General features: G+C 42.5%; 2 protein-coding genes across 6 annotated transcripts in view; both read left to right on the top strand.

Annotated features, from left to right (window-relative positions):
- The window catches only part of LOC118504922 (protein yippee-like CG15309), a 99,856-nt gene that overhangs the window by 10,271 nt on the left and 63,444 nt on the right, over positions 1 to 26,141 (top strand). For 4 of the 5 annotated variants that reach the window (XM_036039997.1, XM_036040006.1, XM_036040007.1 and 1 more), the window contains exon 2: positions 9,330 to 9,394. The exons of the other annotated variant lie outside the window; for it this stretch is intronic. The gene's annotated coding sequence lies outside the window, so the exon portion shown is untranslated. The remainder of the gene's footprint in view (positions 1 to 9,329; positions 9,395 to 26,141) is intronic. 5 annotated transcript variants of the gene reach the window in all.
- LOC118504921 (ras-related protein Rab-23) overlaps positions 1 to 26,141 on the top strand; it is a 56,906-nt gene that overhangs the window by 10,117 nt on the left and 20,648 nt on the right. The window contains exon 2 of the mRNA XM_036039995.1: positions 9,330 to 9,394. The gene's annotated coding sequence lies outside the window, so the exon portion shown is untranslated. The remainder of the gene's footprint in view (positions 1 to 9,329; positions 9,395 to 26,141) is intronic.

The following is a 26,141-nucleotide window of genomic DNA, read 5'->3' as shown; positions in this document are numbered from 1 at the left end:
GATTAAAAAAAATATTTGCATACTTTCAGGCGCAGGCACCCAAAAGAGCAGTTCTTTGCTTTTGTTAAACCAAATACGGATTACATTGCATGGATTAACTTTAAACGGCTTCCGCATAAAGCCATATTTCTACCATCCAGAAAACTCTCCCACCAGTTATCGGTACGCTCCGTGTAGCATGTGCTCCGTTGATGATACATTAAAACAACTTAAAACGAATAAAACCACCATATCGTTACTGCTCCAGACAGTGCATTGCACTCCATCAGCCACGGAAACTGTGTCCATTCCAGTCCCGATGCCCGATGCCGTGGTGTTGTCCTTCGCCCGAATGGTGATTTTCTCATGCGCACACCGAACGAAATTGAATGAAAAGTATGATTAATGGTCACAGCATTATTGCTCCCACCAACCGTTCCGGGCGGTGAAAGATGGATCTCTCTCTCGCTCTGACTCTCTTCCTCAAATCCCAACCACCAAACACAGCGTTCGCACTTGAAAGCCGCGCGTAACAAATAAACAAAGTCAGACGTCATTTCTCCCCGTCGAGTTTTTGCCCTGCACAATACCGGAAGTGCATCGTTTTTACCACCGAGTGGCTCGACTTTGCCCGATGTTTAATGGTGCCCGCTTTCCGGTCCGTTCTGGTTGTCTCACACCCATTCGCTTTTCCATCAGGTTTACTGTTTATTCTATCCACGAAACGTTAGGATCCCGGACGTCCCAACGCTGGACAAAGACGTTTATCATTGAAACATTTCAATCGGCCCATTGCACTTTTTCCCTTGGGAGGGCGAGAATAGTGTGTTGCAGGTCATGACCTCGTGTGAGCATCCTTTGGGGAAGCATGCCGAATGATGCATCCTGGTCTGGTCTGTTGGCAAAGCGAACGCACACACACACACAGACATTCGCTGGGTGTTACCAATTAACAATGGTGTGTCGGGCGGCTGGTGCAAATAAAACAGAGCAACTGAGCGACCTGCAGCCGTTCTGTGTGTCATCGGACGCCAGCGATGCGCGGACGCACGTGAACCCGCAGCCGGTTCGTGTCCTTGCCGTCAAGTGGCGTTGCTGTTGATGGGACCGACTAATGTTCTTTATGGGGTCCCGAGTTAATTACCGGATTGATTGCCGCCCGGGTCTCGGTCGGTGCTTTACGAGGTTTTTGCAGGGTTTTGAACCATTTGCCAAGCGATAATTGGTCGAGCGGTGTTTTGTTTTATTGTTTTAATTTATCTTTTTTGTGGTGGATTATCTTCAAATCTTTTTTATCCTTTTTGTGGGTGGATGTATATTGTTTTAAATGAAAAGCAGTTTTTTGTGAATAATGTAGCAATTTTTACGGTTTCTTAAGTATATTTTTAATTTTATTTTCTCCAATTTTTAAATTCAATTGTTATTATTTACGTTAATTATTTCAGTTCGTTTTACTTTTTCCAAATTTCCGAATATAGTTTGATGCGAATTGTAAAAAAATTCCGTAAATGTTGTATTTTTTTTTCTTTCTTAATTTCTCGATCGAATCGCTTTTAGTTTTCTTTTTGTTGTCTATGTTCCTTTTTGCATTATTTTTTTATCTTAAGTTATTTGTAGTTATTTCAATCTATATAATCATTAATTTAAATTAATTTATTCTAATCGTCTATGTACAAATTATTTGACTTTTTTTTCATTTAATTGTTTTGTTTGTGGTGTTTTTTATGTTATTTTTTTTGTTCGTTTCCTGAGTATTTGTAAATTATTTTTACTTATTTTTTTATTTTCTTACTTAATTGATTTTATTCCTTAATCTACCTTGATTTTATTTTCTATTTCTGCTCTCTTTCTATTTAACATTTGTATTTTGTATTTGTATTTCTATCTTTATATTTTATATTCTTTATTCTTCTATGGCCTTATTTATTGTTTTCTATAATCTTGATAATTATTTTCTATTTCGTATAGATTGATGAGCTGCTCCATTTTATGCAATAGAATAATAATGTCTGAAAGAGTCTAGAATCACGATTTAATTAAACTGTTATAATTTTAATAAAGAACCCTACGCCTTATCATCGAACACTCTAACTTGATAAAGCCCTTTGTTTTGATTTGCATAGTTTTAGTTCGGTAAAACAGGCTGATCCGATTACGTCCGGGGGACCTACATTTCACTTATCCCTGAGCACCAATAAAAATCGAAGTTGCTAACCACACAAACCACGAAACAGCTCGTGGTGAAAATTCATGGCCACCCCCAGGCGCACCCCGATTCCAAATCACAGCCTCGCACATCACCGCAGGTCGCACACGTACGTGTCATAAAATTATAACTAAACTAATTTAAATTATGTTTATTACTTCTCTCCAAGGAGGCGTCTAGCCAGGCGTTCGCCTTTTCGCCACAGGAAAACTCGAATGGAGTAAGTTTTCTGAATTTCCATGCACACTCTAATCGGGTCCTTCCTTTGGTTTAGCGGTGCACGGGAAAGAGTTCCAATCGTAGGCGACATTCTCACGATATTCCGTTTCTGTGCATGCTGGGGTAGCATTAAACCATTGCTCAAACCAAGCTCAAACGTATATGCTCAATTTAATATTCAACTAGGAGTGTACAGGATTTAACTGTACGTATTTTGAAAGCTTTAATCTAAGGACCGTTTCTATCCATGCCAGATAGCAAACTTTTTTGTAAAACTTCATCCACGAGCCACAGTTGCATCGGCACATATCCGACATCCGGCAAATGTAAGGCAATGGTAATGCAATATCACCTTTTTATTGCCAACATCCTATTCGATGGCTTTTTATTTTCTTTTCCCGGCACACTGGCACGATTGGTCTAATGCCATGCATCTTCACACTTCGGTGCAGCTGAGCTTTTTGGTGTAAAAGTGCTTCGAACTTCTTCGGTGCCATCATTTGATTTGGTTGCGCGTCTTACGAATCGTACGTACGGGAGTGTGGGAATGTATGGCGACCAATTGCACAGCGGTGTATTATTCTTCGATTGGTTTCGATCCCAGCCCGGGTTAAAGGTATCATCTTTGCCTTTTGCCGGAAGATGCGACAAAGCCAATACGGAACGTGACACGTGCTGCATTAATCCAATTTGTGTGCCCGTGTTCTAGCTAGCTACGAGAAGTGCAGACGCTAGGTCATGGATCCAGTGATTGGTCGGTTGTTTAGGTCTTTGAAGGATGTACCATGTGCTGTGTCATGGCGCAGGGATTAAGATAAACATTGTGTGTAGGTTGAAGGATTAGGATGTTTAAGGTGTACTAAAGACGAGAGAAATGGATGATTTTCATTAAAACATTTTAATAATCAGTAATTTTATTCAAGGTACAAAATACAAATATATGACATATATCATATTTATTTTTCCTTTTTATGTTTTTAAATATGTCTTACTCTCTGGTACGTCACGGGTCCAGTATTTCTTTGTTAATAGAATAAAAAAAGACGAAGGGTAATGGGCAATCAAATGCATTTCAACGTCATCCAGAAGAGAAGAGCTTGTGTACAATAGCAGGGCAAGTATCCGTCTTTTCCTCTTAAAGGGACTTAGGCAGGGGTGCTCAGCCTGTTGAAACCTGATAAAAGGATTATGGGTAAAAGACTCGAGAAGGCCCCCCCTAGAATCATTTGTGTGCAGCACTGTGACCTATCATTTTTGTAGCAGTACAGTGTGATTTCCATGTGGTAAAAAATTTTTTAATGTAAACATTGTGCATTGTTCGTTAATACTGTTACTAGACAGCGTGTAGAGCATGATAATGTAGATTGTAACAAGTGATTTGAAATGCTGATATTCTTATTTTTCCTCCTTATCCGAATATCTATGCCAGGTAACAAGTATGCATCGAATCAATGTTTCGTTACCGTCCGGGAACGCCGTGTATGTTATAAGTCTGATTGGCCACCCCTAGCGCAACCAAAAATTAATATGTAGCTCCTGTAAGCCAAAATGAATGGTCAGGATAGGTGGTCAAGAGTGGGTTCTAATCGAATAATAAGCAATATTTCATTCGATTTTATTCGACCATCTTTGACCACTTTGAAAACACACTGTGAAGCTTTCGCAACGAGTACTGCGGATTGCATACATTTAGGCGTATACCTGTATACTGCAACCTCTAAAGGTTTCGCGGCTTGTCATTTATGGCCTTGGGTGACTTGAATTTTCTCGTAGCAAAGCAGTCAGCTCTGCATACGGGGAGGCGGTCTGGATGGAATTAGAACCCCGGTCAGAAGACCGGTGCCGTAATCGTCTCGGCCATCGAAAAAAAAACATACTAATTTTAAATTCTGAACCATTTGCGGTAGTTTTCATTATACTAATTTTCTATTATTGTTCAGTTAGCACAAGTCATCAGTAAACTTAGATCTGGAGTAACTTTGCGAGTATCGAGCTACAACCCGAAATAATTAATAATGTAAAAAATACTGTGCCGTTTATTGAACTAGTAACATTAATGGTTATCAGTGAAATTTTATATACAAACAAAAAAATCGATTCCTTCTTCTGCTGCAGGTTGCTCACCCCTACACAACAGCATCAAGGGCCAGCATTCTTTTTTATTAAATTTTCTGATTGGGTGACACGGACTTTAATAAAGTGCAATGGTTTTCGAAGGACGAGAAAATAGAAACATTAGACGAAAAGAGCGCTGTGTTGTGGAGTGCTTTGTGAAAGCGTCCTTTCACAAGACACAGACCATTTGCCTGTGAAAAAAGATCCGCCGAGACGCAGCTTACGAAAACTGTTTCCAATCAACAGCACAACAAGGTGGTAGACGTATGAAATGGAGACGTTTTGAACCATTTCCGTCGAGGGCGAGGAGGGTTGAATCTGTTCCCTTGTATCGCTATATAACCTACCCCAATGTAGAAGTTGACATGATGGATGTGTGTTGTGCGAGACCTGGTTTCTTAGAATTTCTTAAATCCTGCCTGCGCAATGCTTTCGCGCGCGTACCATTGTCGGGAGGAAATTGTGCGGAATGAATACACCACCACCACCGTCTACGATGCAGTAGACGTCGCCTTGTGTTTGCCGTTCTAATGCCATCATCGCCCTCAACGTCTCAGTGTTGATGCTGGACACACCGAGTGGAGCCAAAAGGAGAACCCGATTTGTGAACTTTAGTCGAAATGAATGTTGCTAAGAAGAGGGGTACCAGTAAGCCATCGGCAAGACGGTACGGAAAAACACACGCAAAAAGTTCACCCAAAGCAATGGGAAAGCAGCGAGTGCTGCTTTAAATTCTGCTCCCATGACACTGTCTCGTTGAAAGTTTTGTCGATGCAGACAAAAAAAAATACATAAACCAAACCGTTATTTTTCAAATAGATTGAGCCGTAGGAGAGGCGAGCGAGTGATAAGAAACGGGTAAAATGAAGCAAAACTTTTACCCGAACCCATATCCAACGCCAACTTGCCAGACCGATCCATTTTGGCCGAATGTTGTGCTTTTGTAGCGATTTGCTTCTTTTAGCTTGGGTAAGTGCAATGAATTTCGCTTCCTTGCTTTTGCTGCGGAATTGCATACCTTCTTCTACACTGTTTGACTTTGCGGAATTGCAGATAGTTTGGATAGAGGGAAAGGAGGGATAGGAGAAGCGAAGCTGGCGGTCCTACTCCAAATAGAGCGTTCGATTGTGGATGGAGTAGGAATAAAGGCAAATTGACTATCGGCAACACTGTTGTGATTCGGATGGGAAAAAAAATGCAGATTTATGAAAGTAGTTTAATTGGTTTGTGTTAAAGACTTAACAAAGTTTGGTGGAATGGATTGGGAGATTATACTGTTGAGGAAATAGGGAGGGAAACACTTTCTGTGTTTATTCAAGTATTTCAACGTAAATGGACTGCTGGCTAGGGTATAGTTCTGTTCTGTTGTATCTGGTGCTATAAGCGCCGGAAAGTATGCAATAGCACTTGTTTTATCTGACGGTGGGCTGCAATGAGAAATTTATCGACACTATTTCCCCCGAATATTTACGAAATACGAGGACTCCGGTATGTAGTAGTTTTCATTGTAATTCTAGCTATTAAAACGTCCATTGCATACCTCTTAGGCGTTTCCATCCATCACGAAAGACTTGTGACGCCAAAAGTATGTAATTTCTCACGAATCTAAATCCTTCCTTCGCGCACGATTACTAGTTAAATAATTCACTTCAAGTCTTGAATTGCCATAAACTGATTCTAAAAATCTTATTACTGTATGCGAATGATGTTCAAACCGCCCGGTGCAAGTAATCTATTGAACATTAATCGTCACGCTTCACGACGCTGTCGAAGAATGCTTACAAATTCTTTAAATTAAATTACGCTCATCCACACACCTGACAACATGTAGTTGAATAATTGAAGTCTGTGCATGCCATTCCCGTCTGTCTGGCAGGACTTGTGCCTTGCATGATCCGTACGGTTCCGCAGACTTGCTGCAAGAGATAAGTTTTCCTTGCTCTTCCAGAATACATCATCCGAACACTCCCACGTTTTCTCCCGCTCCCACAATCAACAAACTGTACCGCCAGATGCATTCGATTCGTCTCTGGTGGAAAATCCATCTCGTACCGTAACCGAAAAAAAAAAATGGAAAGAAGTGAACAAAATTTATGCCATTTGGGGGGGGGGGGAAGCGGAAATAGCGCCAGTCGAGTGCGCACATGGCGCACGAGATGACGATGAACCTGTGTTTCCGCGAACAGAAGAAAAAGGGATGACCATAAAAACCGAAGGAAGGAAAACTCTTCCGTCTGCACAAACTTCGCGAAGTCGGTTTGGACGGAAAATGAGCTACGGGTTGCTGGTGTCCCGAGCGTACCGGATGTCCCGAGCGTGCTGCAAAACTAGGTACCGGAGCTAACGACCTGCCCAGTAGGGCTGTCGGTGAAGAGGTTAAGGTTAAGCGACAACGAGCCAGACGGCCACGGGTGGCGATGTTCGGTACTAGTCGCAGAATCCTGAAGGCACACAGTGTTGGCAACCAGACATTCATCCTGGTCGTCGTTTGCTTCATCCACCTGCTATCAGACAAAGAAATTTTCTCACCACTTGCACTGCTGCCGGTGGGTGTGGGATGCATTGAGGTTCGGTCTCGGAATCGAGGTGGAAACCTAATGGAAAATTGCAGGAAAACCCTTTACGTTGGCTCGGGACTGATTCTGGGGGGGAGAGGCACAAAAAATCCCGATTCTGCAGAAATTCATGCAACGCAAGATGTGAGTAGTTAATTTGGGGAACCAGAGGAACTCGGGCTGTGTGTGGTGAGCAGCAGTCTGGCCTGGGTTGATTTTAGCAACAACGCTTCTTTTTATCGTTTTGACACTTCCTTCCGACGGCTCAAGGTGGGGGGGGACTGCGTCGCCTTGTTGTAGTAGATTTTTCACGTCCTCCACACGGAATGCTGGGTCAGTGGGTGTTTAAGCCTTGCCATGCTTCCGGGGCGGATATTTATTGCCGTCTGGCAATTTCCAACTGTGCAATCGAGTTGGGGCGCTGCATTATTGGCTACGAGGTGAACCACCGCGCACTGAGAGTTGGCTCGGTGATGCTTTGTGCCACGACCTATCCCAACAGAACAGTTGGATAAGGTAGGTCCGGTCCGTTTGGGGCTTCTTTTCGATCGATATCGGACAGTGTGGTGGTTCTTTGTTTCTTCTACCTTACCCGAAGGGAATAGGTTCTGGGCCGATGGAGGTGTGTGTACTAGACTTGGGACTAGGGTTGTTGTCATGGTGCTCCATACCCTAGAAGCTCCAAGGTGTGGTTCCTATCCGCCCGAAGGGTTTGAGTGACAAGGATTCTACCGGCTCTGGAATGGAAGCGTTTCATTGTCACCATTAGCAACACAATTTCATCAACTCCCCCCCGGGTTGCACTGTCTCAAATGTCCGAAGAACTAGTGTGAAGGAGTTGGGTGTGACGCGTTTTACGAGAGTCAATGTCCGGTGTAAGTCCCGGTCATGGATGGTTTCCAGTGTTTTTTTTTACGGTTGAAACCCATATCAACAGCGCGATCTCTCTGATGAATCGTTCACTTTGTGTCGCCTTGTGTCCTTCAGTATTTCCCGCTTTCCCGGTTACACCAAATTACAACTGGTCACTGACCCCGGTTGGTTTGAATCAAGCAGACACGGATCTCCATTCAATTTTATGCGCATTTGAGAACGAACTCAATCCGCACTCGAGATCTAATCGTAGGAAGATGGCAATAGGTTTGATGGGGAAGCTAATGTAGGGCGTTGAGAGCAGTAAACAAACAAAGAATTCAATAACCTCGCATAAACCTTCCCAGTTTATTTAGGTGTTTTAACGATATGTTCTAGAGCCGCAAATAAAAATATTTTTCAACCACTTACTACTAATAAAAGGAATTTGAAATGCTGCTCACCGCGTGACACAGTTGGTCCATGTGTTTGTATAAATAGAACCCAACTATCCCTCACCAAGAGATGAGCATCTCATCATCCATCCGGAAGACACCTACCTTTCCCGCAGCTTCCCGCTCGAAGATGACTCTCGGTGTGGGTAAACCGCCGACCGACCGACCGACCGGGTAAGGTGTCTTTCTAGCTTAAGAACCCACCGTCGTAAACATTGGCAACGGAGCAAGATACATATTTACACTTGAGATTCCTGTCTAATGGGAAACGCATTTACACACGCCGGACGGCATCAGAGCGTCGTTTGGACACACGGTGTTGTGGTGCATGTGTAATGTGTACTTTAAAGTGGCAGGAAGTAGAGAGATCGCTAGATTTTTTTTTGCTCTTGGTTGCATTGGTAGATCATTTATTTATTTTAGGCAATCAAGCGTATTACTCAAACGACAGAGTAAAGCAGGTCAACATGAAAAGCGTAGAATTTTAGCAGTGGAGCTGTGTTGAGCTCCAATGATGACGAAAACATTCTTCATTGGCACTACAACCTCGAGAGGACTCTCGGCCTGCCATTTCTGCCTTTATGTGACTTGAACTAGCAAGGTAGTTCGCCCTGTGTACAGGGAGGCGGGCTTTATGAGATTTGAACCCCAGTCCTGCCGTGTGACGACTGACGCCGCTCTCGCCTCGGCCACCAGACCGCCCCAAAGCAGTAAATTACAAGTGTTTTTATAAGGTTTTTAGATTTTTTAGTGTGAGGACCGTAAACAATTCAATGCTGTCTCATCAGTGCTTTCAAGATCATGAAAATTGATATAAAACTCATTTTTGCATACTTTCAGGCGTAGCTTAGTCCTCATTCCTCAGGCTCTTAGGTAGTAGCTCATTTTACTACCAATTTTACAGACCCTTCTAATGATGCTTTTCAATTTTCCATTGTACCTTTACAGATTTATAGCGAAGAAAAAAGAACCAAGACCTGCACCAAGAGTAGCGACGCAGTTAATGCTGACAGGTAAATCATGTCGCGAGTCGTAATGGCTTTGATTATTTCCGAGAGAAACAAATGTAGAGTAATGCAGGTTCCTGGAACGTAAAGACACGGAGCGCCATATAAAATGTGAACAGCTACGGGGCCCAGCTCACCCCTGAAGCATGTTTTACAGTGCTATTGTTACGTTTGGTGATATGTATAGCAAAGCAAATGGATTCTACGAAATGCGATCCTTTCGTAACTGTGCTTCATTTGTTTGATGATTGTAGATTTTGTTCGTTTTACTCTATATAAGGTCTTACAAAATGGCAGGTATTCCAGGTACCCTGTTCTTTCTATGGTTGCGTACTGTCTAACAAAGCATTTTATTTGATGTAAGAATCCTTAAGCTTGCTTCCTTGAAATGTACTGTATGGGCTACTCGGGAACTACTCGAACAAGTTGTTGCAGAATGGTGAGTCCTGACTCCCCCCCCCCCCTCCGATTGAGCTGCTGTTTGTTGCATCGTTGCAGTTGCAACATCGCAATGGAGCTCGTCCTGATAGCGAGAGAGAGAGCGGATTGGCTTTGGCACGGTTTTCCGTGTGTTTGTGTTGGTGTGATTTTACTTCCCATGCCCGATGTGAACCCGATGGGAAATGGGAACAAAGAACTTCATTCCGGTTCACTTTTAAGCTCGGTTTGTCTCGCTCGCTCCCATGAATCCGGAGCCACGGATTCATCCTTGCACCTTCATACAGCGAAGCTCAATGTCCGCTCCACTAACGATGCACTTCTGTCTGCTGCTGCTGGTGGTGCTGCTGCTAGGTTGTCCTATTTAACTGTACCAAAACCCATGCCCTATGTACCGACTATGTACAGTGGGTAATGGTACTACTACAGCTAGAGGCATCAACCCAAACACACACACACACAAACACCATAGTGCCATTAGCGGAAGGATCTGAGAAGCGAGTTGTATGATAGATAGCTGCTTGCAGGGTTGCAAATCGAAACTCGACTTCCTGTAAGCGAACTGGGTCAGGCACTGGCACTGTTCCGAAAAGAGGTCAACCCTTTTTGGTGGATGATCAATGCGCAGGAAGCTGTGGGACGTTGGAGGAGTGTTTCACCGAGCTCTCTTATATACGCACGGAAAAGTCCTTGAAAAGCGTCAGTAAACAAAAGCGTCCCTAGTGTTCGTTCTGGCTGACTAGAGAGCCATCCGGTGGCTGGTACGGGCCAAAATCGAAACGTTAAAAGGAATGGCATTCTAGTGCCAGGATTCTCCTATACCAACCAACAGGGAATAGCTTTCCTTCTTTTCTAGTACTCATTTTACACCATGTGCCACCATGTGTTTTAACCAGTTTGTACTTTCTTTTTTTTTGTCCTTTAATCCTTTCCGTTTCATTCGCCGAACATTCGTCGCAGTTGTCACAGCAGGAGTGTGCTACATTCTACCGTATACCACTATCAGCAGATAGTAGTGGTGGAACGAATGTAACGATCGGCCCTCGGTTAACTTTATTCTTCTCGTTATTTTTTTCAAGCTTAGTTTGTGTGTCCCACTTGGAATCGTAATTCAAATCGCACTCTTCGGTCGGCAGTAGGGGTGGAAAAACGATGGAAATAGTGTAAAACTTTTAATGTAACTTTTCATCGGGGGAATTTCTTATCCACGTCGTTTGATCGAAGATTGAATGGTAGTCCTGTACTACGCCTTTCCGTAGGTGTTCTTTACTTGAGTTTTATTGATAGTTTCATTCGCTTTGAATTTTTTTTTACTTAAAGTAACTTAGCAAACTTTTTTGCACTGGAAAGTGTAATTATATTTTGTGAGGAAGCAAAAAAGTTGAAAAACATTTACTGTGGTAGAGTGGCTTTGTCGTTCTAGTATTTAACTTAACATAACTTATTTTTTTATTGATCGTTACTATGTGCGTTTGTCTTTAAAATGATGCAATTCATTAATCTTAATTTGGAATTGGACATTGCGACTGTCTATTTATTGTACATTAATACTAACAGTTTTTAGGCAGTGTAGTGCCTGGGGCGGTACCTGGTGGTCTAAGCAATAACGGCCTACACACGGCAGGATCGGAGTTCAAATCCCATCCAGACCGCCTGTCTCCTCGTACGCAGGGTTGACTACTTTACTACTACGGGTAAAAGCAAGTCACAGACAGATAGAAATAACAGGCCGAGACCTTTCAAGGTTGTAGTGCTAGGGAAGAAGTGTGTGGGATTTCGTTTACCCTGTACTAATGAAATGTAATTGTCAAGTAGTCATGTGACGTTTGGTAGAAACATACAAAAGATCACTTAGATTGTTTATCTGTATTCAATTCATTTTTTTACCTAACTTGGTTGAGGAATTTTAAGTAAGTTCATTATACTTCACGAGTCAATTGGCATATGTTTAAAAAAAATTATAATTTTGCTTATTCATTGAGTAAACAAATCGCTTCGAAGTATTCAAAACATTAGTATAAAGGAATAATTGCATACTTGCAGGCGAAGTGATCATGTGAGGGAATGCTTTATGGAAGTATTATGATATTGTAATAGAATTTTATCATATCAGGTCAGATCAGATCAGATTGTCTTAAGGTCGTTAGGACTTGCCACAGATGTTTTATAAAACTCAATTGCATATATTTTTATTAAAATTCTATAGGAAAGGTCTCGCCATATTGCTCCAATTGCATACATTGCCCGGCAGCAAAAATCTAAAAAAGAATATATCATTCAAACGTTACCTCTATTAACTTCAATATAAACTGTTGCTCTAATAATTAAGTATTTAAGTAGAGCACATCAGAATTTATTGCCAATGTCTTCATTTTCTCGTCCGATCGTTAATGAAACTCGTTTGGAGCAACGTTTTTAGCAACAAACCGCCCCGGCTATGTGATATAATAATGTTGCTGACGACGATATGGATGCTGATGATGCTGCACACCCCTATCTATGCTAATCAGCTGTCAATCGGTTTGATCATCGGTGTCACTTTGTCGATGAACGATTAATCATTTTGCCGAGGATGGGACGAACCGTTAGCAGGCGGTTCCAGCCTGGGTGTGTCGGCAAATCTGTGTCACATAAAGCTCGGCTACCGATTAGTCACCCGTCGACGACGGTCAACCGGTAGAGCAGAAGACTTTGTAGCATGTTTTAAAGCCCCGCCTGCGGAGGCATCTCCGTACCGAGAGTGGAACAGTGTATGGCGTGTGGTACGGTCGATAAACATATTTGCATAATGAATCATAATTTCATTTTATCGAGCAAATCCTTGATCTTGACACTGGGCCGACCGGCAGAAGGTTGGTAGCTTTTGTTGTGCGTCCTGCGGGAGAAAGTGGACAGTGAGGCGTTGTAGCTTGTCGCTCTGGTAGACACCGGACACACACACACGCACACACTGGAGATGGTGAGCTGGTCTCCTTGATACTTCGCTATCTACAACACACTCCCTGCTATTGTGGGTCAATGCGAGCGGTCAGGAAGCGCCTGGAGCCCATGCTGTTACACTCTAGAGTTGCGTGACAATGGAGCAAACCAGTTCCCCTCGCCAGAAGTAGGGAGCGTAGATATGTCTATTGCTGGGGGTCCTCGGTAATTGCTTGGCCGGCGAAGTTAGCGAACGAGAGAGAAATGGTTAGCGCAGTTGCCTCGCTAACTGTGTCAGTAGGGAACATCCCGCTAACGCCAACGAGCTAGTCTTCCTGTAATTTATTGTCGCTTTTGTCCGATGTGCTAGATATGCGTGTGCGCCTAGAATGGCGGATGGATCGTGTGACGTTGAAGTAGCACACACGACCACCAAGATGACAGGTTGTTTAAAGTTTCCTGAGTAGCATGTTGACTTGCTTGCTGTGAGGATGTTCCCTCATAGCAAAGGATTCAGTTTAAATTGAATTTTGAAAAGTTTATCCAATTTCACAGGTCTTGCAATGTTGTGTTCCGTGTTTACCATGATACCACCATGCAGATCCTGCCTCTTTTTGGACAGCTTGAGCTTCAGATCACCTGCGTGCGTGCAATATCCGGCTGTCGGTGGTCGTGCTGTTGCATACATTTTACAAAACAATGCACCAACACACGTATCATTCATACTTATATTATGCTTCGTCATACTCGCAACAGGCACTTTTCTTCCCCTTGTGGGCCGTGTGTCTGTGGCGATGAACGGTGAAAGATTGACGGATCTGCACTAGTTTCCCTAGCAGCACGCGCGACAGCACATGTGTGGGCTGATGAAAACAAATGATCTGAAATTATGCACCGCCCGCCTGTCGTGGCGTATGAAAAATTGATGTTGCATAATTGATAAATGAAATAAGTTAATGTGAGCGAGACCTGGGCGCGTCTTTTGCTGCACGATAGAAGACGGTTCGGTGGACTTCCATGGGTGTAACTGCAAGTGTCATCCCTTGAGTTGAATTTGATCTAATTTAAACTACGGCACGAACTGAACTGAGCTGAACTGAACTGAACGAAGAGAACTGAAGGTTGTTTGCTAGCTTACGTGGTAGTTCTAACTATGTGTAGATTACTTACCTTACTATTTCGTTGGTCTTATTGACAGCTCTAATAGGTCAGTACTAAAAACAGATTAGATAGCTGTCAGCCAGTTGATTGTTGCAATATTTTAACACAACATCAGAAAAAAATAAAATACAATATATATATGTCCATTACTTGAGAAAAAATCTTGTTGTACTAAAACCTGTACTAAAAACACTAAAGTACCTAGACACGCTAGTCTCCTGATGCTTTGCATTTCTAGATAGTCCGGTAGAACGTAATGGAAATGCAAATTTCACTTCTTATTTACTATTCCCTGGACCTTTATCTCATTTTGCCCATCGGCACCACTAAACGCGCTCAAATAAAAATTTCCCTTTAAAATAGGACTTTCCCAGCGTTTTTTGCTCGCATCACACAACTCCCATTGCTCGTGCACGTCACTAGAAATCGAGCCAATGATTTTATTAGAGGCTTCATTAGCCACCGTTATTCTTTCGCTGCCGCTTGTGTGTGTGTTTTCCAGCGCCAACCGCTTTTGCTGATTGCGACCAATGAATATGTAAAACGTTCCATATCGCACACACCATAAATTCTATCTCTAAACAAGCCGCTGCTGGTTGGCTATGGGGAAAAAACGGCACAACCGGGCGCGACGACGATGCCACGTTCGCCAACTGGCCAAAGGGCGATCGTTTTCTAATTGCGCCGCTCGCCACTGGAAAATCCCAAGGCCTTTGGGTTGGTGCTCTTGTTTGCTGTGCTGTTGTGTGTTTGTGCCAAGCGGGACCTCCTTTAAAACGTTGCCCGGAAAAGCGTTGGTTCCCGGTGTGGGACGATATACGAGCCATGACTTGCATTCGATAGAAGCTGTAACATGTTAGCAGGACGCTTTTCACGCCTTTTTTTTGTTGGTCCTCGTTGTACCACGCGGAATGTGTCGCTTCGCTGGTTTGTTTACCCAACACCGACCAGCCAGCCAGCCCGCCAGCCGGGAGATGTGCATATGAGTGCAATTTCTCCTTGGTGGTCGAAACCACCACCATGGTCATGGGGCTGTTATGTTCATGAAAAATTCACCAGACATGTGCGACACGTCGTTAAAAGTGTGCTTTATATTGCCAACTTTAAGCGGTAGATTTAGATTTATTGAGTGCACAAACAGCGCGGGAAGGGTCAGTTTTGTGATTATTGTTCATAAAATTCCGAGTACTAAAACTGTTATACTCATCGGTTCTGAGACACGAAGCATACTATGCTCTCAAATCCTATGCTCTCAAATTGGGAGAAAAACGGTAATGGCAGCCTCAATACATTCGATGAAACAAAGTATTTTACAACGGCAAAACCAAAAAATCCTTACACGACACGCTGTCACGAACTGGCCGTATCTTCTGCTGCCAAAGTGGCATATGCAAATGCATTCCCTAACAGCTGATGTAGCTGCTGCTGCTCCGGGTGGCCAACGGCACTATCGTTTTCGGATGCTGGCTGCACGAATATTTTACCCATATCTATGATGCACGTCGGTTGGTCGTTGGCAACTCTTTCTTTACTTTACTCTTTTGCATTAAAAAAAAAAATTCTTCCCCATTTGTGACAGTCCCGAGAAAATGGAGCTCGGATTGGGTTCGGAAACTAAATTGCAACCCCCCCGGTAAAGAACCCCCGGAGTACGGTGACCTAGATTTTCGGTTCGGTGTTGCGTTTAAAGTCTGTTTGCCTTCATCTGTTGGTAGTTGTTCTGGCCTGCAGCAAAGCGAGTGCTGAAGTGTGTTTCTGTTCCCTTTGCGAAACGTTTTGGACGCTTGCAGTTACTTCAGCGATATTGTATCTGGAAAACAATCGCACCCTGGCGCGCGGGATGCTGCATGCAGCTTAGGTTTTGCGATGACAGTAGTGCGCGCCCTTACGTTTTGCTGTTTCAGCAATTATTTTGAATCCTTTCCTTGGCGTGTAGTGCTTGAGGATGGTATGCACTTAGAGAGCGCAGAGGATTGTCTTCCATTTGGTACTTTTTTTTTAAATGTGACATTGGTTTCATTTTTAGTACATGATTTCAATTAGAGTTATTGAAGAAAATCTATTAGGTTTAATGAAATTTTTCCTACGTACAGAATATTGTCCCATAAAGTAAACATAAGTCAGGGACGACCTTGAAGATCAAGCACAAGCCTTAATGCAATGTGCTCGAATAAATCTCCACTAAATTAAATGACATCTCCCTGTGTCCAGAATTTCCTGGAATATGGAAGGTATAAGCTTAGTAAGTCATTAAGTAGTATAATGAATCAGTAGCTCATTATGTGAAATAAGCATAGGACTTCGTGTTGGAGCAAGCCTTGATGCAGTGTTTTTAAAGATATTCTCTAAAGAGATCTCAAATAGATTCTACCATGTCCAGAATAAGGGCTATGTCATGTTTAGTTGGGAGATTATTCTGTGGCACTACAACCTCGAAACATCTCGGCCTGCCATTTCTGACTTTCTGTGACATACTTTTACCCGCAGCACGATAGTCAGTCCTACGTTTTACTAAATCTAGTCCAAATTGGTATGACGTAACAGGTCGTTATGCAAAATAAGTCAAAGGTTTGTTTTTAGTACATGGTTGGATGCAGTCTTAAAAAATTTATATATAAAGGACAATGTGATGTCTAGCGGTTTATTCTAAGTGCTAAATCTAAATCTACTTAACCAAGACCTAAATCTCTAAGCGGGACTGCTTACTTACTAAGTGGCTTATGGCTTACTTAAATTAAAACAGCACCCTCTGGCGAACGTCACGAAAAGCCTAGGAAAAAAAACTTTTTCTATTGAGCAGTATCCGACTATTCCATCTCTTTTCTCTCTCATTTTCTCTTCAATTTACTCTAAAATTATTAAGTATATCCATTAAAACTGTATTTAACAACATTGTTCCGTCTTAAATACTTTAAAAAAATAAACCTTTCCTAAGGACGTCATACTAATTGTCTCTTTGTTGCCCATGAACACAAGAAGTAATGATATCATTTAAGCTCACCCTCCTCCTTCCGCCTTGCCGTACAACTCGCCTTGGCAACTCCCCGTTGATTGCGTGCACGCTGGGAGGTAGTGTATGTTTGTATATTTTAACATTATGCAACTTTGTTATCCCCTTGGCAGCTGCTTGTGCGAGGCAGATGCGATTATTCGATTGCGTGATGTCCTTGGACGGTGTGCGATTGTGGAGAATATAATTTGTCCCATCTCGGCCATGATTGTGCGTCATGCTGCCATGTGTCCTGCTGCGTACGTGCACAAACGAGCACGACCGAAAGGATGCGGCGAGGCGAGGCGACCCGGGGTTATGTGTTTCGTGCAGTTGAAGTTAAGAAATTACCCACGAGATTACAAAATTGAATTTCTCACATTACTAAATTGGAACCATGGGAGATGGTGTATGTGAGCAGATAATATCTAGCTGCCGGGAATTGGTTGGATGTTGAATTGGGTGGAAAGACGTTGCCAAGACTGCTTGTTGAAAGCGATCTACCGAATGCCTCTTTTGAGCGTTTCCGATGAACCTGTTTCCATGATACACGTATTTTAGGGTGAATAAAACACCTTTATGGATACAAATAAAGTACTTTGATGTTCAAAATACGATTTTCGGTTGTTGGTGCCGTGACCAGGATACTCTCATATTACGTAGAGCGTTTTCTTATCAGAATCATCTTTATATGATTTCAATTTAGCACAAAACAAAGCAAAACAATTATAAATTATAAAGAAAGGTAGCCTCATTTGATAAGCTTTTTTATGGATTATGATGATACGCTCTGTCTCTTCGGCATTCTACCATATGAAGATGCGAAACGCTGAGCAAACCAACAGCTAAAACAAAACAGGAAAAATGGCACAAAAATGGGCGAATTCACAAAAACAAAAACTTTAGCAGCGTAACTTTAAAGGCGGTTCCGGTTCAGCATTCCTCAGGTCACCGACACCGACAAAAGAGCTTCGCCCAGCAATACCCACATGAGTAATAAAATAAATAATCGATTTAATTACCAACGCTCCAAAAACAAGCAACGGTCGGGCGCGCCCTCCTCCAGTTAGAGGTGGACCGACCGGACCAGAACCGTTCGTAGGTGGGTCACGAAATCCGTTGCGTTTGCCGGAAAAGCGAACAGCTTAACGGCAACCGGTGTGGTGGGACAGTTAGATCCACATCCATATGTGATGCCGCTTAAATAAGCGCTTGAGGTGTGTGTTGCTTGTTTTCTGGGGGTGTTTTTTTGGGTCTTCCAGAAGACAGCTCAACATGTGAAGGTAATGGCGAAAGTAAAGAAGAAAAAGAGAGCAATGAAACCGAGCTTTGGCTGGCAGAATGACGATGACGATAATCGTGTGTCAGGTTCTTCAACAGGTCGCGGTAACGATTTGGCGAAATTATTATTACCATGGTATCCGGGGCTGATGATGGCTGTTGAGGGCTGTTGAGCTAGAACCAGCGAAGATTCCTTCTTCCCGGGTGTGGGATAATCCTTTTGCGGCTTTGGTTGTGGTTGCCGGTCGTGATAAACTGAAGGAAGTAAATCGACACAAATGCTTTTGGTGGTGATGAAGGTAAATTGAAAATGGTTGAGATTTTCATATCAGGTGTACGTATTGTAAGACAACGTTTAAAAGTGAATTGTGATTTATGTAAACAGTGCAATCATTTTTGATACTATAAACTAACTTAAAATAAATCAAGGATTTCAAGTATCAGTATTTATTTATTTATAATTTCAGTATGACGGCTTGACGCCGTATTGTCCAAGTTTAGTATTTATTTATATTTTAATTATAACGACAAGCGCCGATTTTTCAAAATCATGTTGGGTAGGTTTATAATAATAATAATAATAATAATTTATTTTTAAATACTTAGAAAATTTTCATTGAACATAAAAAAGTTTGAAAATTTTGTGACTCCCAAATCGCGAAAAAACGAACAGTTGATCAACAGACGTCCAACAACTTGGACTACCTGTTGATATAGACGACAATGGCGCCGGTTTTCATACGGCAGGACCGGGGTTCAAATCCTATCTGGGCCTTTCCCCCAATGTGAGGACTGTCTATCTAACTTTACGATATCAATAAGCCTAGTAAGCTAGAAATGACAGACAAGACTCAAGAGGTTGTTGTTAGGCCAAAGAAAAAGAAGAAGATCCAACATTAACTAATATCATAATTAAGTCTTTTCTAATCGTTCAGTACATTATTAATTTTTATTTAATTTTTTTTTATTTTTAGTATTTCAGCTCATATACATTATATACGCTCTTTTTCATATTATTGTGAGTGTTTGTGATTTTTTGCATTTATTTTCTTATATTTCTTTTACTTTCATTAATTTTACCAATTTAATTTACCCAAAACATTTTGCAGGTTGTTTTTTATTTCATTCTCGATTTAAGTTTCTTTTGTGTATTACGTCTTGCTATATCGATCTTGTTTTTTTCGTTAGTTTTAATTAAAATTTTTTGTTGACAACTTTTATTTTGTCATATATTTTATTTTAAGTTTAAATATTTTTCATATCTTTACTTTTCATGTTCCTAATTTTTTTGTATGTTTGGTTGGCACTTTTGATTTTCTCGATTTTCTGTTGTCTTGTTTCTTAAGTTTGTTTCTTCCTATTTTCAATTTTCCTCTTAAGCTGAATAAACGGTTTAACGGTTCTCGTACTAAATATTATCTTTTTTTTTATAAAAATATTAGCTCTTTAGATTTAAAAAAAAAAAATTTCTTCACGAGAAATCATAGTATCAAACCCCTCATCATAACCCCGAGAAGCCCGCATCAAAACAGTCTCCAAATCCAAAAAACAGTCAACCGGACCTAGCTTTCACCACCCATCTTACATACCCGAAAGATCGCGCATTCCGCAAGCACTCCGGCAGACCGAGCTGCGTATCCACGCCTTCCCCCCACAAAACTGCATTAGCGTGTGCATTCGTGCGCACGTTAAATTCAAATCTCAATCATCCGCCCACCGCGTTGGCACCAATCGCGAACTAACCGCGACTCTTCTCGCGGGAGTTCACGATGTTTACACTGATTGTTCTAGAAATGTGCATTTCGCGCGCAAGTGTATGTGTGCGGCGGGTCTGTCTACTTTCTCTGCACACATTGTCCGAAGGGCACACACCCGCTACACGTGTGGAATTCTGTTCCGTTCTGGTGCAGCAGCAGCAGCAGCAGCAGCAGCAGCAGCAGCAGCAGCTGGTACGGAAATTCCACAAAACGCACCTACAGGCGCAGCAGCAGCAGAGTGGTACGAGAGTTTGCTTCCTCAATTAATTAAACAACGGTACACCATTGATGCTGTTGATGATGAGACTTTTTTCTTCCTTCTGGAGGCAAGGGTGGCAAACAGAAACCCAACTCTCTGCGGGATTGATGATCGGTGGTGGTGGTGGTGGTGGGTGATGGACGGTACAAAACGCGGAGGTTGGATAGTACAAAACGCTTGTCGTACGAGAGTTGGCTTAGAGCTGAAGTAATTGGATAGGTCTGTTGGATCATTTAAGGCAGTGGTGAGTAATCCGGAAAGTCAAACAATGATTCAGCTTGTGAGCAATCAGCATTTTTTATAGTGTGTGTTGTATTTTTTATCTAGAAATGTAAATAAATAAATCCAATTTTTACTACAAAATAGAGTTTTTGTATTATATTTTATTCTTTTTGTGTTTAATATTTCTTCTCCTTTATTTTATTCTCTTGTCTTCTTGTGTGTCTTATAAGGCTATTACGTAAGCGTATGTTTCTTTTCCATAGCTTTTGTTTAAATTTTATATCTTTTTCATATTAAATTTTATTTTTACGTTGGGTTTTTTTTATTTACTTTCTATTGTTTGCTTGTGAGTTACCTATTTTTTTGTCTTAATTTATCAAAGTCGCTTTCCGATTTTAATGTTGTAACTTTTTCAATTACTTAAAATGTTATTAGATTTTGATTTAATATTTTCTTTCTTTTTTATTTTATAATGCTGTGTCCAACTGTCCTATACCACTCATATTTATCTCAGTGAACCCATATTGAAGACCACTGCCGCCACACGTTGCAACCCGACGAAAGTACCCTTTCTGACAACAACACAAAAACCCCTTCATTACGGTCGAAAGTGAATCAAACACATTAGGCTGATGAATCCCGGAAAGAAACCGGGGAAGTATCATCCATTACCATTGGATACATCCATTTCAGCACACGTTTCTTGGGGATGTTGTTGTGCCCAGCCCGGTTCCGCGTGGAACGCTGGTGAAGAAAAGTGAAAATTTGTCGACATACTGTGGAAGTGCATGCCACGTTCGCCCATGAACTTCCTTGTTTCTGGTTGGCATCTTAACAGCGAGAAAAGGGGAACAAAAAGGGGAAAACATCCGCTCGCCCATTGTGCTTGTTTCCCCCCCCCCCCCCCTGTCGAATGGTTGTGTGGGATTTAATGTGCGCCGTAATCGTATCAACGATAAGCTGTGCACAGCCGATGTGCCTGAAGTGCAGCAAATAAATGCAAGCAATACAAAGATGCAACTCGCGGATGGGTGTGTGTGTGTGTGGGCTGTTTCAATTCGCGATTTATATGCGGTGCGGAAGAAAAAGGTGGTGAAAAGTGCATCGAAGATGTCGATGACACGTGGGCGAACGGTGGCCGGAGGTGTTTGGGAATAAATTTCTGTAAAATCAATGCACTGCCTTGAGTGTTCGGGTGAGGTTAGCGAGAGGTTGGCTGAGGTTTTATTGCGTGACTGCGTTCGGGGGCACGTACTGCTTTCCGTATTAAGGCCTTGATGGCGTGTATGTGTGCGCGCGCGCGCGCTCATGACGTCTGACATCATGATGTTGGGAACCTTGGAGAAGAAATGGATGTTGGAACTCCACTACAGTCCAGAGCAATAATATCTGGAAGATATTGGCTGTTGGTGAGAGGTGCGGTTCATGATTGAAAATATCTTGTGGTCCACAATTACCGGTTCTGACATTCCTGTCAGTATCTCCAATTTCTCGCCACCACCTTGTGGCCTTTCACGCAGGGGTTAAGGTTGTGCCGGTTGGTTGACCCATGGGTTTAATTTCCAATATCTCATCAACCTATCTCATCGACCACCTGAGGGTGCGGGTCAGGGATATCCCGCCATCCTGTCCTGTTTAATCCTATTTGATCGGGGGATATTGCCTTCACAATCGGATTTTCCTTGTCCGGCACACTCTTTCAGGAACAATAGTAATTAACCTAAATTCGATCCGAATTCGAGTTCCGGCAGTCGAGCACAATGGAAGTCACTTGTCAATTACTTCCTACAGTGAAGCAGTGTTGTGTCCCCATCGGTAAGGGAAAGAGAAATTGCAGTAATTCGAGTAAGTACACCGCCGCCACCGCCCATATCTCACATCGTCTAGTGTGTTTGTGTCAGACGACAGAACCCTTGGTACCCTTTTCCCCTTCTGACATTACGTAAGGTGGTGTGTGCACAAACAACGACGGGCCGGTTATTAAACGAGTTCAATCTTGCAATCTTGCTGCGCTATTAGACGACACTAGGCCACACTAGGAAGTGTGCTGCACAAACAAAGCAATACGAGATCCCCCTTTCGTATGCCCGGTTTCGTGCCCCATTGGACCGCAGCACCGTCTGTCTGCCCAGCGAATGTGACCACCCCGTGCTTACTGGTACGTTTATTTACGAGCTGTGAGCAGCTCTCGGGTCGGTCCATCGCCATAAATTCTAATGTTTGGCTTGGTTTTCCGGATTGTAACCTCTGGGACGCGTTAATTCTACACATGATTCACTCACTTCAACGCAAACGGAAACAAAGTCTGCCACTGCGGGCGGCGACGCAATTGTGTGGAGCTGGTTTTTTTTAAAGGTTTCAACCAGAGCAGGTAATATTTGAACAGCAATGCTAAGCAGCTAATGGCGGGCGAATGATAAGGAAGCTCTATCTTGTTGTTGTCAAACAATTCGCATGATGAGCTCATGTAAAGAGATGGCGTATGACTCTCCTCTTGGATCCTGATATCTTGGTGGGATGCTAAAGCTGTTGGTGCAATCGCTCCATCTCGTCTACCACTGATGGTGATCCCCTCACAGTAAGTAGACAGTGGATTGACAGTTTTTGAGCACCTTCCCGGACACAAGTAGGTCACGCCACACTGTCTGTGGCTGTGGTGTTTGGGGTTTTAGAGGGTGTTGTCTCGGCGAAAGATAAGACGATATCGGGTGCACGAACACGCGGCACCCCCTTGGTGCTTGGTGCGTACTCTGCGAACCATATCTAATCGGGCATCGATCGATACAGCTGGTTGAACTGTCAAATGGAATCAGTTGAACCATGCTGGAGAGTTCCACCTGGATCGTCCTCGTAAACCTAAACACTTGCCTGAACTACTACGATAGCGGACTGCCTCAACAAATATTGCTCCGATAAGAAGTGTTTGATCTAAGCTTTGCGATAGAAAGTCCGCCAGGTGGTGTTTGGTTTGGTTTTGGCATTATCTTCGATTTGCTCTCGGAAACGTAAAGGTTACATTTGATTGTGCAATTGTTTACGCCTATGAGAGTATGTCGGTGGGATTTCGTAGGCCATACTGGGTACTGATAAGGAAATGACAAAGCGGTGTACGATATTACAGAGTTCCTGAATGACAGATGTAGCCGTTGAGTCCTATATTTATCTTCTGGTTGGTGTATTTTTTTGTGCTTGTGAGGTCTCCAGAATGTCTTCATAGAGTGTTTGTTGATGTAGTCTAGTCATCATGTATCGGACGTATTTGCTTCAGAATTGTAGAGATCAAGAATTAAGGTACTTCTTTTACGACAAAACGTTATTACATTTTAAAATTGTGATGACTGTTTCAAAAATGAAATCCAATAAGTTTGGTTTATCTTTTCCGCCATCTTAAATATATTTTTTTCCATGGCGATACAATCTTGAAAGGTCTCGGACCGCCCTCATCTTAAATATACTAACTCCAAAACAATACAATTGAATATACTTAAAGCAATCTGATTTCTTTGAGGCAATTAACAAATTGCACACAATATAATAAATCAAAGCCCTGTTAAGCTTTTTTTTGCAAATGGAATATTTATAAGCTGACAGGGCAAAAAGATAGACACACAATGACAGTAAGTGAACCTGCCTGCTACGAAACGCTAGCCAAGAAAGTTCATTGCTGTCACAAAATGGTTCCCCTTACAATGCCACCGAACCCCACGGATAACATGGGTGGACGACGTTGTTGGGATAGTGTCGGTGGCGTGGTACCACATTAAATTAACCGGGCCAGAGACTATCCCGTGTCCAGCCAGAGTAACCGTTTGTTCGTCGTGACTTTTCTCGCGAAAATCGTTCCCCCGTTCGGGTTGTAGAGTGTTTCCAAAACCAAACCAAAACAAAAAAAATATCGCCATTTCTCTGTCCTATTCGTTCGGGGGGGGGAACTGTGAGAATGCAAGTGGAAGACTTTTGTTCGGCGCTGCTGTTGCTGTGGCTACTGGACAACGCTCTCTTATCATGTTGTGATACTTTTCTGTTGGTTCTTTCCGGAACGACCGTCGTTTCACTCGAGATACCGAGACGCCCAAGACTCTGATAGTGCTTGTTGCGGGTTTTTTTTTGTGGGTTGGTTGTAGCTGTTGTCTCGGTAAACTAACTGCGATTCATTTTCTTAATGACCAACGGTTTGCGATGACGGTACACCAGTTACCTCACGGAAAACTTTTAAAGTTTTTAACCTTTTTTTGGTCCAAGGTACATCAACTATCTTCATCGTTTGTTGTTGGATGCCTGGGCTAGTTTGTAGCTGTAAGAGCTATATGTTTGGACATTTTTTTAGTACATCTTACAGTACCTCCAAAACCTTGCAAGAGGGCAATAAATGCATGCCACGAGCTGGATACCGAAACGTTGGTTGAGTGCACCGACGAAGCAGAAGGATAGCGAAACGTGGCACAAATTTGTACGCCCTCGGTTCACTCGTTAGTGGAGCGAACGGGTGGTACGGCTGGAGTGGGAGGCCTATTTATAACGGCGCATTAAAACGGTTCACACTTTTATTGACTTTCGTTACAGGTGAGCGAGTTTTATGTTGTGGCAGGTTGTACTGGCCCCCCAATTTTTTTTGTTTGGGGGTGGAAACCTATCTTATCCTTTCAAACCCACCAGTGCCTAGCTCCTACACGTCTTGGCAGGCAAGGAATCATCTTCTCCATCGATTGATACTGTGGGTGAGTCTGTAAGGGTCGTAAAATTGATCACGGTTGAGGCACGGTATATCGAAGGATACTATCATCTATTAGCGTTTAATGTGACTTCTTGGACCCGCCGGCAAAGGCCGGAGTATTAGTTGTGATGTATCGCTGGTTGGCTTATAGGTTCAATAAAATATCGAGAAAATATTCACATGTGGGGCAAAAGACAGGAAAAGGGCGTGTCCAAGCGAAATGTCATTATTGGCAAGCAGGGATGTCTGTAGTAAAGATATAAAACTAGCTTTTCTGGATGGCTGGCGAGTGGGATTAAAGAACAAGTTTATTGGCTTGGAGTAATCGTAGGGTGGTTGGGTGGTTAGGCTGCGAAGAAATGGGATAAATTATAGCTTTGATGCATTAAGAAATCTAGAAACTCTGTATGTCTTCGACAATATCTTAGATATGTCGATATTGAGGACAATTTTTGAGAACATTAAAGCTGATTATACCAACGTTTTTTATGTAAAATGAAGAACAAGTTGAACACTTTAAAGAACAAGCGAGAACAAGAAACTCTTTAGGAGTCTGCTTTGTACTAAAATACAATTTTAGCACACAATTTGACAGCTGTCAAATACACAGCTGATCAGGATCAAATCTCTCTAGACATAATAATGACATCACACCATCTTGATAAGTTCTTACAATGAAGCCCAGTAATGAATATCTGATTAAGCTCCGTAACTGTCCCCGTTTGTGCTTCACTCAACGGTAGTAAGTTACCGTTACGCCGACTACGCAACACGTGTCCTTAGAGGACACCGCGTTCACTTAACACATTGCTCTGGTTTAAGTCTGGTGGCCTCCTTTCTGGCGCCTAAGCCTCCGTTTTATGATTCTTTCATGCCTTTGCTGTTCCACTGTGCTCTCTCTCTGTTATTACTATCGAACGACACGATCAACAAAAGTATCCCGGATAAGAGATACCGAGGACCGCTGGGGGAATGTCACTCTAGATCCATACGCCTTGCAACCTACACGCTGA

Source organism: Anopheles stephensi, chromosome 2, assembly GCF_013141755.1.
Source record: "Anopheles stephensi strain Indian chromosome 2, UCI_ANSTEP_V1.0, whole genome shotgun sequence".
NCBI classification, from domain to species: Eukaryota; Metazoa; Arthropoda; class Insecta; order Diptera; family Culicidae; genus Anopheles; species Anopheles stephensi.
This window is presented reverse-complemented; position numbering and strand designations above follow the sequence as displayed.